The sequence below is a fragment of the Microtus pennsylvanicus genome, chromosome 12 (genome assembly GCF_037038515.1).
Source record: "Microtus pennsylvanicus isolate mMicPen1 chromosome 12, mMicPen1.hap1, whole genome shotgun sequence".
Classification (NCBI taxonomy): domain Eukaryota; kingdom Metazoa; phylum Chordata; class Mammalia; order Rodentia; family Cricetidae; genus Microtus; species Microtus pennsylvanicus.
In genome coordinates, this window is record NC_134590.1 from 40,661,085 (window position 1) to 40,671,996 (window position 10,912).

General features: G+C 38.8%; 1 pseudogene; it reads right to left on the reverse strand.

Annotated features, from left to right (window-relative positions):
• Window positions 1-10,912, reverse strand: part of LOC142832379 (SH2B adapter protein 1 pseudogene) — a 35,503-nt pseudogene extending 24,591 nt beyond the window's left edge.

The window sequence follows — 10,912 nt, forward strand, 5'->3', positions numbered from 1 at the left end:
TGTTATAGTAGCTATCAATGTACATTTCAATTTTTTTCTAAATATAAAACACATTTAAATATATTCACTTTTTTAAAAAACTATTCATCTCTACTAAGTGCAGATGAACTAACAAAGTAACAGGTTTTTATAAGGCACTGTTGATTGGAATTTGTGGAGCCAATTTGTTGTCAACCTTGTTCTCTACTTTGATCTGTTAGGAAATACTTTTGATAAGTAAGAGTTAATATGCCAATAAGAATAAAAAACTCATGTACTTGAAATTAGAAGTGGTGGAGGAGTGATTGTGGGTTTTGTCCTCCACTTGCAATTTTATCTAATAAACTCCTAACTATGATTTAAGAATTCACTTGTTTTCTAGTCTGGTAATTTTTTGTAATCCATCATACAGTTACCCACTTGATATCTAGTTGCCTACAAGATTAAATTAAATTGCTAATAAACATCTATAAGCACTTATTTTTCCCTCACAGGCATTCTCCACTTTATTGCATTAGGTAGGATGAAAAGAAGGCATGCAAATCATACATGTTGTAGGGAAGTCTCTCCTGCTCAGGCAGCAAAACCTAAACCAAAGTAGGTCAAACAAACTGCTTTTAGGAAATTGATGTGAAGAGGCAAGGGAAACACAAAAGGAGTAGACAGGTATTCGTTTCTGTTTTCCTGTCGTTGTTTTATCACACAACAATATGCTCACAACAATGACTGAAATTTACGTTGTGGGTTTTATTATGGGATAGTGTACTGGTTTGTTTTTATTGTCAACTTGGCACAACTAGAGTCACTTGGAAGGAGGAACATTAGTTGAAGAATTGCCTACACTAGATTGGACTATGGCCATGTCTCTGAGGAACAGTTTTCACTGATAATTGACTTAAGACTATCCAACCCAGTGTGGGCAAAGCCATCATCCAGCAGGAGAGTCTGAGCTGTATAGGATCAGGAGTCAGGGAGCAAGTCACTAACACACTAATACTTCATGTTCTCTGCTTTAGTTTCTGCCTCAAACTCCTCCTCTGTGAATGCACCCTGAATTCTCTCTGTGCTGAGCTGTTTTCTAGAATTATAGGACAGAAAATACCCTTTCTATCCTGATTGGATTTTTTTTTTTGTTTCTGTTGTTGTTGCTTTTGGATTTTCTTTGGTGTGTGTGTGTGTGTGTGGGAGGGGTGTTTTCTAATCTAACTGTTGTATCATAGCAACAGAAAAAAATCTAAGAACAGATAGCCTTACCTCGAAAGGACATGGTGTGGTTGGTGATGATTATCCCTGATTTGCTTTCTTTACAATTTGTAAAAGTTTTAATATTTTATCTATATTCAGATTTTGAAAACTGTGGTTTCAAAAGTCATGCAATCATTAAAAATGGGAAATGAATTGTGAAGGGAGTGAGCAGTCTGGTTTAAATATTGTCTATTCATGGGGGGAGAATCTGATATTTTTAAATCCTTGTCTTTTTTGATTTTTTCTTTTCCTTTTTTCAATTTTTTTCTCCTTCCTTTCTTTCTTTCTATTATCTCTTCCCCCCCTCAACTCTGATTTGCCCCCCATCCACTCCTCCAGCCTCTTCATTCAGAAGGAGCCAGGACACCCACAGGCCTTGAACAAAGCATGGCACATCAAGTATAAGTAGGGCTGAGCTTCTCCCCCTGCAGAAATGCTGGGCAAGGTAATCCAACATGGGGAACAGGTTCTAAAAAGGCAGCTAAGAGCATGGGAAAGGTCCTGATCCAACTGCTAGGAGACTTACCGACCAAGCTACACACCTGGCACCCACATACAGAGGGCCTAGGCTGGTCCCATGCAGGCTACCGAACTGTTGGTCCATAACCATGTGTTTTCATGAGCTCCTCAATCATAACCTTGTCACCCCGCCCTCCTCCGAGAGATTACTCCCAATATTCACTTAGGAGTGAGTACTTGACATATTTGCTTTGGGGGTCTGTGTTACCTCGCTTAGAATGACATTTTTCAAGTTTCATCCATTTGCCTGCACATTTCAAGAGGTCATTGTTTTTTTACAGCTGATTAATACACTGTTGTGTAAATGTGCCATATTATTCTTATCCACTCTCCAACTGAGGGACATCTAAGCTGTTTCTAGGATCTGGTTATTATGAATAATCCCATGAACATAGTGAGCAAGCGTCCTTATAGTACGATTGAGCATCTTTTGTGTATATGTCCAAGAATGGTATAGCTGGGTGTACCGGCACAAAATAAAGGCAATGCAGATATCAAAGAATATTTACCAGTTTATTGTTAAACTTACTGAACCAAAGTTCCAGCGTAGCACAGGTAGCGAGGAACAAAAGGGACGAGCCGCCTCTCCGCGCACCTTTTATTGGCATGGATTCGCCTGAGGCAAACCCCGCCCTCTAAAGGGAGCTGATTTAACCCCTTTATCTCCCCCTTTTGTCTAAATAAGACACAACTAAACCAAATATAACTATAACAATAATAACAAATGATAAATATAACAAACAATATTGAGAGCAAAAGTTTTGCTAAAGAGTAACTACAATTAAATAATCTTCAACTCCATCAAAGATCTGAGAAGGGAGTAAATATTACTTAACAAAAAAGAGATATCCAAAATGTGCAACAAATGACAGAGACAACTGACTGCCTGGGCAATCACCCAAAATCTCGTTTGCAATGTTGAGTCAACCAACTTTGGCTAAGGCCTAACATAACTGACATACCATTCTCAAATGCAAGGAACTTTCTTAGGATTATCCTACCCTGTCTTGGCAAGATAAGACAATCCTGTTTATATCTTAGTCAGTAGTTGAGGTATGGGTTTTTCTTAACCCAAAGGCCAGTTCTGCCAGGAAGACAAGCTCCCAGTGGAGTGTCTTTGGTGCTCAACGTTCTCTCGGGAGTAGAGTGGTGTTGCCAGGAGTAAATTGTGTCTCGATGGCACAGAATTCTAGGTTAGATTAAAGGCCATTTTCTACAGCTCTTCAAAGAGGCTGAAGATTATACTATCTATACTGAAAATAATCTCTATGTATCTAAAAGACCTGATTAACCTAAAAATAATATGACAAACATGTAATTCTCAATACCTATCTAATTTGAAAACTAAGGGAATAAACAATTGTGCAATGTATGAAGACAATGATCTTCACTTGTAAACAATGTCATTACTTATCAAATGTAAACAATGTTATTACATAAATAGTACCAGAGGTAGAAATGTACATTGTGATATGATAGATGTATCCATACAATATAAGCATACTCTTATACCAAAATAGAGGTAGGAACACTCACATTCAATATTCAATATATCAATATACAAAAAACAGTACCAACATAATTTTCTAAAAACAGTAAGTCACAAATACCAATCATCCCATCAACCCAGTTAATCCCCCTCTTTTTTTTTTTTATATATATCCCTAATTCCATACAATATCTCCCCATCCCCTCACCCCTAAACCAACCACTAAAAGATGTCCCTAACCCTGTGGGCAAACTCTGTTGGGAGAGGGGACGTCGTCCTCTTAGATTGCTTCTAGCTGACATGGGGGCGACGTTCTTCTTAGAGGCCCCTGTGAAAGCAAACGATGGTAAAATTCCCAAATTAACCTTTGACTTAAGAAGACTATAACTAGTCTCTGTGTGTTTCGAGAAGGTCCGGCCAGAGCATAGTCAAAAATGTGCATCATATGAAATTGTCTCTTGCAATTGGTACCAAAAAACAGATCCAAAATTAGTGCTTAAAAAAAAAATTCATGACGTCATAAAAACCAGATTGAGTTGATGTTGTGGGGCCCCATCTTCATCCTGGAAACTTCAAAAATTACTGTAGGAAAATATGTTGCTTGTTATGGGAAATTTAAACATTAACAACAAGGACTTATACTGACATATAAAGAAAGACACAGATGTGAGGGAAGGCAAAGAAAGTTTATCAAGTATAAAATTATTCTTATTCTGTCCCATTTCATGGCTCCTGACCTGAGACAGAAACTTTGAAATATCTCTTATCAACAGGCTTGGAATTGAAGAAGGACTGAGCCATAGTCCAACTCCAAAACCAGCTCTACACATTTATAAAGAAGTGTTCAATAAAACATATAAATATAAATAAATATATATAAAACCAATACTTACGATACGTATAGAATTTTATTGTTGATGTTTAATGGGTCGTATCTATTTTCCATCCATCAGTAATTAAATATTCAGGGTCCCTCAAATTCTTTGGAGATGAATATTTTCCTGTGGAGATAAGAAAAGAACCCTGCCCCCATCCTATTAGTAATCCTTACCATCTGTATGTCGGTCATCCTTGTGAATGAATTGTTATTTATCTTTTCCAAGTGACTTCTCTTCCTCAAACCGAACCTTTATTAATTTTGACGGTATCCATAATTTTTCCTCACCTGTGGAGATAAGAGCAAAACCCCTTCCCCAACGCAGCACATCTCCTGGCTTCCATTGTGAGGTCAGTACATCCTTGAAATAAACTGGTTGATTTAGTTCAGCAGACTTTTCCATTATCCAATGTCTTTCTGCAGCCGTCGTTCCCTTCTCGTTAGCGTTGAGAAAATTCAAGGTTAACAAAGCATTATGTAACCTATTTCTAGGGGTGTTTTCCACCCCTTTCTGTTTGTTCAACATATCCTTTATAGTTCGATTTGATCTTTCTATGACTGCTTGACCTGTAGGATTGTATGGTATACCTGTAACATGCTTGATATTGTAATGATCAAAAAACCGTTTCATCTTCCTAGAGACATAAGCAGGACCATTATCTGTCTTTATTTGTGTAGGTATACCCATGATAGCCATGACTTCTAATAAATGAGTGATTACTGAATCAGCTTTTTCTGAACTTAAAGCAGTTGCCCACTGAAAGCCTGAATAAGTGTCGATGGTGTGATGAACATATTTCAATTTGCCAAATTCTGCAAAGTGGAACACATCCATCTGCCAGATTTCATTTCTATGAGTGCCCTTTGGATTAACTCCTGCTGGCAGTGGCGTTTGGTTATAGAAAGAGCAGGTAGGGCATTTCTTCACAATCTCCTTAGCTTGTTGCCATGTAATAGAAAACTCTTTCTTCAAACCTTTGCTATTAACATGATGTTTTTTATGAAATTCAGAGGCTTGAAGCACACTACCAATCAATAATTGATCAATTTCTGCATTACCTTGTGCTAGAGGACCTGGCAGACCCGTATGGGATCGGATGTGTGTTATGTACATAGGGCAAAGCCTGTTCCTGATCAAATCTTGAACCTGGATAAACAATGAGGTTAGTTCTGTATCATCAGGTATAAATTCAGCAGTTTCAATATGTAAAATAACTCTTTCTGCATATTGTGAATCAGTAACTATATTAATAGGTTCTTTAAAATCTCTTAGTACCATAAGAATGGCATATAATTCTGCCTTCTGGACAGAATCATAAGGACTTTGTTCCACCTTACCCAAGTCTTCTGATTTGTAACCTGCCTTCCCTGATTTATTGGCATCAGTATAGAATGTACGGGCTCCAGTTATTGGAGCATCACGGACTATTCGAGGAAGGATCCAAGAAGTTCTCTTTATGAAGTTGAGCCGCTTGCTTTTTGGATAGTTGTTATTAATGTCTCCCAAAAAATTAGCACAAGCTCTTTGCCATGGTTCATTATCTTCCCATAATTTCTTTAGTTCATCAGCAGTGAAAGGCACTATAATTTCTGCTGGGTCTATGCCTGCTAGTTGACGAAGTCTCAGCTTGCCTTTAATAATTAACTCAGAGACCTTTTCCACATAAGTTTTCAGTTTCTTACTTGGTTTATGTGGTAAAAAGATCCATTCCAAGATAATATCATCTCTCTGCATTAAAATTCCTGTAGGAGAAATTTTCGATGGTAATATGACGAGAATACAATCGAGCTCTGGATTCACTCTGTCCACATGTGCCTGTTGTAATTTCTCCTCAATCATTGTCAGTTCCTTTTCTGCTTCAGCTGTTAATTCTCTGGGACTGTTTAAATCTTTATCACCATCCAAGGTCTTGTTCAAATGAATTATTAGATCAGGTGTTATCCCAATAGTTGGTCGTAAACTGGAAATGTCTCCTAACAGTCTTTGAAAGTCATTAAGAGTCCGTAAGCGATCTCTCCGAATTTGTGCCTTCTGTGTCTTAATTTTTTGCAAACCTATTCTATAACCTAAATAATTAACAGAATCTCCCTTCTGAATCTTTTCAGGAGCAATTTGCAATCCCCATTTAGGTAACAGTATCTGTATTTCTTCAAACAGCCTGTTCAAGGTATCTATGTTTGAATCAGATAACAATATGTCGTCCATGTAATGGTATACAATAGATTTGGGAAATTTCTTGCGTATTATTTGCAATGGTTGGTTCACAAAATATTGGCACAGGGAGGGGCTATTTAACATACCCTGGGGGAGGACGGTCCAGTGGTACCTCCTCGAAGGTTGAGAATTGTTATAAGTAGGCACTGTGAAGGCAAATTTTTCTCTATCTTCTTTTTGCAAAGGTATAGTGAAAAAACAATCCTTCAAATCAATAACTATGAGAGGCCATCCTTTTGGTAATAAAGAGGGCAACGGAATTCCAGATTGCAGAGGGCCCATAGGTTGAATAACCTTGTTGATGGCCCTGAGATCTGTCACCATTCTCCATTTACCTGATTTTTTCTTAACCACAAATACAGGAGAATTCCAAGGGCTGGTAGATTCTTCTATATGTCCAGCATCTAGTTGCTCTTGTACCAGCTGTTCTAAAGCCTGTAGCTTTTCCTCAGCTAAAGGCCATTGCTTTGTCCATATTGGTTTCTCAGTCAACCATTTTAGAGGCAAGGCTGTTGGTATTTCTGAAGGGACATCAATTGCTTGTTCCTGCACAGCCCTAATGGCCGGTTTTGTCCTTTTGTAATAACTTTTAATATTCCTTTCAGAAATATGGGCTCTAGAAGTAGCAGGAATGTTAATTTGAGTATTCCATTGTTGTAATAGGTCACGACCCCATAAATTCATTGCAATATTGGCTACATAAGGCCTTAATTTTCCTATTTGTCCCTCAGGCCCTATACATTCAACCCATCTCGTGCTCTGTCTTACTCGAGATAGGGTTCCAATTCCCAGGAGCTGAACATTTACATTCTGAAGAGGCCAATATGGATGCCAAGATTCTGGGGTAATGATACTTACATCAGCACCTGTGTCCAGTAGGCCAGTAATAAAAATGCCATTTACACACACTCTCAGCTTAGGTCTTTGATCATTTATAGAAGTTTGCCAAAACACACGTAACTCATCTTTCTGATTACTATTGCTTGTAACAGTAGGCATGTGGCTTTCTAATTGTCCTGACGAGGCATGTTCTCTGCAGAAACTGGGAATGTCTGAACCATGTTTGCCATGGGGGCCTGAGAGGCCCCCCCTCTCACGTTTCCCGTCTGTATCAGGTTGCCTTGTCTATCTCTTGTAGACCTGCATTCATTCGTCCAATGTCTGCCCTTCCCACATCTTCTACATAAACCTGAAGGCTGATTCCTTCTATTCCTGTTATTTCTAGAAGACGCATTATTATTATTTCTGAAAACCCGTTGTTTACAATTCCTTTTCATATGACCCATTTTGCCACAATTAAAACATTTGGTATTCTGGTGTCTCCTTTTACCATTGGAAATTGCTTCTTCTACCCATGCTTCAGTGCCATAGTCAAATGTGTCAACATCTAGTGTATGCAAGACCCATTCTTCCAAGGACGCTGATCTGAACATTAAAGGCCTCAAGATCCTTTTGCATTCCACATTAGCATTTTCGTAAGCCAAAGACTCAATTATTATACGTCTTGCTTCTGGGTCAGGTATCCCCATTTGTACAGCCTTAGTTAATCTTTGTAAAAAGTCACTGAAGGGTTCTCTCTGACCCTGTTTAACTGTGACAAATGATTCCATTCTCTGTCCTGGGTCTTGTACTCTGTCCCAAGCCCTTAAGGCTGCTGTAGTACACATAGAAAGTATGTTTTCATCCAAATTAGCTTGTTCCTGAGGGTCTGAAAAGAGCCCTTCACCTAGAATTTTATCTAGGGAAACGTCAATTCCCTTCGCCTTTTCCTGCTGTTCTAAAAGTCTAGCCTCTTGCCTGAATAAGCATTTCCATTTTAAGTGCGGTCCACTCTCAAGGACCGCGGAGCTCAGCTGGAGCCAGTCCAAGGGGGTTGCTTTGCTTGTTGTGGCCCAAGATTTTAGCATCTCTTTAACAAAAGGGGAGTGCATCCCAAAAGACATGATGGCCTGTTTAATTTCTTTGAGATCATTCATACGGACAGGCTCCCATGTATCTTCCTTGATGACCCTAGGGTTTCTGGAACCAACCACCTTTTCTGTTGTTATTACAGGAAAGGCATGTAGAGCTGTAGGTAGAGCTTTGTGAAAATTGTCCCGGAGGGATTTATCCACAGATGTAGTTAAAATTTGCCTTTCTACCCTTTGCTCTTCTTCTTCAGAATTTAGAAATTCCTCAATCTTTTCAATTCTATTCACCATTGCTTTTTGTAATGTCTGAATCTCCTGCCCAGAATTATGTTCTAAAGCCTTCATTGAGGATTCTAGAGTATGAAATTTGTCCAGTAGAGATAACTTGTCATCTTTGGACATAATTTTTATGGCATAAACCGTGCCTTCTTGTATTGACAATCTTTCCGCCAATCTGTCATACGCTTTAGACAAAATTCGATTGTCACATTCAGCAGTTTTGATTCTCTCAGTTAACGTTTCAGTTCCTACAGAAAGGGACTGCTGAAACTTACGATCTAATTCAGCTGTTCCTTCTTCCATAGTAATGAATTTCTCCTTAACATCAGAAAGGGACTGCTGAAACTTACGATCCAATTCAGCTGTTCCTTCTTCCATAGTAATGAATTTCTCCTTAACATCAACCTGTACTTTTTTTAGATTTTGCTCAGTTAACCGAGTCATGTTAAACAAAGATTTGTTTTCTTCCTGGAGAACTTCAAACTGATTCTTGAGAAGATTGTTGTCATTCTCAATAGTTTTTAAACGTTCAACCTCTGCCTTAAGAGATTTGATCATTTTCCTATTATCAAACCAAATAGTGCTAAGGAAAATTAAGAATCCCAGGAATATCCATATATGTGGTGTGGTAGACACCTCTTGTAAGATCTCCCAAATGGTGCATTCAAAAGAACTATTGAAATAGGCTGAGGTCACGTTGTCAGACATTATTTAGAAAAGAAAAAGTTCTCTTACCTGTAATAACTGGTTCCTGCCAGTGGTGGTGAAAGAGCCCAGTTGAATCCACGTGTCCTAAATCTGAAATAAAAGGACTCAAAAACAAAATTGAAACAGACACCAAGCTGATAAGTATTTTTTGCCGGGGCTCTCAGGCCGCTGTCACGTGACCTGAGCGCTGGCGGGCGGTGGGGGTGGGAGGGGGAGCAGACACAGGCAGTGCGCGCGCCGCGGGCGGTTGTGCACGGGAAATCTGGCCGGGGCGGCTCGGAACAGAGTCTTAGGCGCTGTTAAAAAGGCTCTGTCGAATCAAACTAACTGCTTGATACTCTAACAAGCAGCAGGGAAAATCGAGCCGCTCAGAATCTCAGCTGTTTCAGCGTGCGCCCAGAGAGACCGCTGCAGCGGCTCGGGGTGCAAGAGACTCCAATTCGGGGCCGGTTCTCGGCAAAGCCCCACGGGGGAGGCGCCAGATGTACCGGCACAAAATAAAGGCAATGCAGATATCAAAGAATATTTACCAGTTTATTGTTAAACTTACTGAACCAAAGTTCCAGCGTAGCACAGGTAGCGAGGAACAAAAGGGAAGAGCCGCCTCTCCGCGCACCTTTTATTGGCATGGATTCGCCTGAGGCAAACCCCGCCCTCTAAAGGGAGCTGATTTAACCCCTTTAGCTGGGTTTTGAGGTAGAATGATTTCCAATTTTCTGAGAAGCTGCCCTATTGATTTCCAAAATGGCTATACAAATTTGCAATACTACTATAACTTGCGGAGGAGGAGTTTTCCTTTATTCCACATCTGCTCTAAAATAATCTGTCATCAGTGTTTTTGATCTTAGCCATTCTGACAGGTGTGATATCTCAGAGTCTTTTTGATTTGCATTTTTGTAATGACTAGGGAGATTGATTATCTCCTAAAGTGCTTTTTGTTCATTGTGATTCTTCTGTTGAGAACTCCCTGTTTAAATATGTACCCCAATTTTTAATTGGATTTTTTGATGTCTTGATGTATAGATGCTTGAATTCTTTATATATTTTGGAGATCAGTCCTCTGTAAGATGTGGGGTTGATGAAGATCTCTTCCCATTCTGTAGGCTCCCTCCTTCTATTTCTCTCTTTGCTGTTTTCCAATAACAATGAAATTTTAAGGAATAAGAATCACAGAAGATCAGCAGAAAATTTTAAGGAAAATTTTAGCACTGTTAAGTGATTTCTCAAGTATTAGAATTTTGTTACCAATTTAATGTTTTCAGAAAAATAATGGAAACAGAGATGATATTTTAAAAATAACAAGAGTAGGGTGAAAAGTGAATACTTTTAGAGAAGTCATGATTATTCCATTAACCCATGTGTTTGAAGAAACATGAAAATAAAACAAACAACCAAAATCACTGTAGACACTGAGAAATTAAAATAAAGGGAAATAACAGAATAATAAACGTTTACCTGATTTCTAGTTAATTTTATGGTTTTAGTCATCCAAGGCCAGATGCAGTCTCAAATTATTAGAAAATTTCTACAAATAAGCAGTTGATAACTATGAAATACATCACTGTTGTGGTGGCGTAATGACGTTTCACCCTCACACACTGAAGCCCATAAAGGTCAGCCTGTGCTCTATTCACTTCTTCATCAATTAGGCTATGTCTCCTGTTAACTACCAAGAACACCCCAGTGTCCAT